We start from the raw sequence: 2,781 nt of genomic DNA, 5'->3' as shown, positions 1-2,781 counted from the left end.
TCCATTGTTCATATTTCCCTGGGTTGAAAGAGTGCTATTAATTATGAATCTGAATACCTTTAACTTCGCGAATACATTTTAATTTGGATTTTTTTTTTTGTTGGGGGAGGGGGAAAAACGTGTTTCCTAAAGGTACATACATAACATCAAAGAAACTGCTGAGTTCATGGAAGTTTATTAGGTTCTGAAAATATGGAAGATTAATAGATAATGTTGATCATTTAGACATTTATGTGCTAAAAAATAACAAGCCTTTATGGCTTCATTTTTTTCATATTTTATTTTGTGGGCACAGTGAACATAGGAAAAACAATTTGGAGATTACCAGGATTATCCTGAGAGATGTAAATCTGGAAATAGCAGTAAATGGGGTCTTTCCAGTTTGACATGTGAGAACAAACACATAAACATCTCCATCAGCATCAGTGAGTTACTGTATAATTTAGTTCTTGAGAATCTGGTGAATCCTTTTTCTGGAAAAACATACCTATGCTGTATACAGTATTGGAGTCATCACAGCCACTGGGAGTGCACGACTCAGATTAAGAACTTACTGTACTATTTCTTTACATCAAGTACAACTTTTCTTCTTTTACATAAACACAAACTTAAGAGTAATTTGCCTTGTAAATGCAACTTGATAGCCAGAACAGTAGAAATGGTATATCCCCATTGAACATAGATATACAATAAGCTTTTCCCCAAGTGAGCTTATGTGTTCTCTTCATCAACCTAAGTTCTCTAATAATTAATTGAACCACTGCTTAGCAAGCATGTGATTTCATGTGTGTGTGTACATGCACAAAGCCATATGATAGATAATATGAGGAATTCAAAGATATAAAAGGTATTTTTTATCCTTAAGATGCATACATGAGAAACACGACATGCACTTTATTAGATACCATAAAAGGCGGAAGAAACAGGTTCAGAAGAGGAAGGATTTGTGTCCAAATGGGAGAACGGGAGAACTTCAAGGCAGAGCCTTTGAGCTGTTCAGAGAGTTGATTTGGATGGAGGAGAGGGAGGTGAAAGACAGAAACAGAAAATGACATGAACCAAAACAGTAGAGTTTTGGGGGGAACCACAGGTGATTCAGTGTAGTTTGGTTAGCATTTGGATGGCTAATAAGTTTCATCTTGTGCTCTGCCTTTGGTAATATTCTCATAGTAGCATGTTGAGAAAGATCCTCAAGCAGTCTAGGGCTTGGCAGGAGACAGCGCTGTGACTAATGAGTGATATGCCTTAGAGGTATGGCGGTGGCACTTGATGGAACATATTTCAAAGAAGGAGCCCCACAGTAGCCAAGACTTACCTGTGCTCATTGCTACAACCTCAGTGCCTAGCACAGAGTCTGGCACATAGTAGTGACTCGCAAATATTGGTTAAATGAGTGATTGGATTTATGCTAATCCTGGTTGGGATCACTGTTTCTGGGGGAAGTGGTGTTTTCAGCCAGAATTATTAAATACTTAACAAACTAATGAGCATCATGGTCTGAACTTAACCCAGCCACATAATTTAACAGTGACATTGATGATGTGTTAATGAAAATGGTCACAGTTGTACTCTTAAAAAAAATCGGGCAGCCCCTCTTTGCAAAGGACTAACTCTAATACTGTAGTTTGGCAGTTCAGTAAGGAATTCCCTAAAGTGTCAGAGACCAAATCTTCTGGCTTTATTTGTTAATCAAATCAGTAACATTTAATATCCTGTCTATTTTTACTTAGTCAGGAGTGGAGAATTTCCTCAAACTTCTATAACATTTAATAAATGTCAACTTAAAGTCAGTTCCACTGACTTCCATTTTCTGTTTACATCAGTTCTGTATTGAACATAACCTCAGGGAAAAATCAGCTCAGCCACTGGCCAAGTTCTCCCATTGAGATCGGGCCTGGGCACAAGGTTTTTGATTAGTTATGACCAGACTGCTGGTTTTTTGTTTCTTCTACTGTGCCCTGGATCTGTCCTTGAGAGGAGGGGTGGGACGGTCGTATCATCAGAGGCCCTGTTCCTAGCACAGTGCCTGATAAAGAGTAGACATTTATTACATACTTCTTAGATGGCATTTAAGTTTATGGCTCCATTTTAAATTTATATTTTCTCAACATATTTTATACTTCATTGTATAAATGTTTTATCACATGAAACTTATGATTTAATCCCCAAATACTGTTATCCATTAGCTATACATCAATTCTGGTTCTGCTTTATTTTCTCAGCGCCCTCACTCCACCTTTGGAGTCTGTAAACCTGGACACATTGCATGGATGGCACATGTCCAGGAGGAATACGGGTGGAGATTGTTTGCAAAGTGTCTCTAGCTTGTGTGTGTGTGTGTGTCTGTGTGTGTGTGTGTGTGTGTGTTTTCTTTAAAATTTCCTGTTCATTTTCTTTATTTTAGAAAATGTTTCAATTACACTTTACATTTAATATTATATTGTATAATTTCAGGTGTACAGCACATTGGTTAGACAATCATATTCTTTCTTTCTTTTTTTAATATATTTTATTGATTTTCTACAGAGAGAAAGGGAGAGGGATAGAGAGTTAGAAACATCGATGAGAGAGAAACATCGATCAGCTGCCTCCTGCACACTCCCCACTGGGTATGTGCTCGCAACTAAGGTACATGCCCTTGGCCGGAGAATCGAACCCGGGACCCTTGAGTCCGCAGGCCAATGCTCTATGCACTGAGCCAAACCAGTCAGGGCTCCACTACCAATTTTTTTTCTCTTCCTAACCAAGTGTCCTCATTCTTCACCATTCACTCCTTCATTT

Source organism: Myotis davidii, unplaced genomic scaffold (assembly GCF_000327345.1).
Source record: "Myotis davidii unplaced genomic scaffold, ASM32734v1 scaffold5, whole genome shotgun sequence".
NCBI lineage: Eukaryota > Metazoa > Chordata > Mammalia > Chiroptera > Vespertilionidae > Myotis > Myotis davidii.
Note: the sequence above shows the minus strand (reverse complement) of the source record.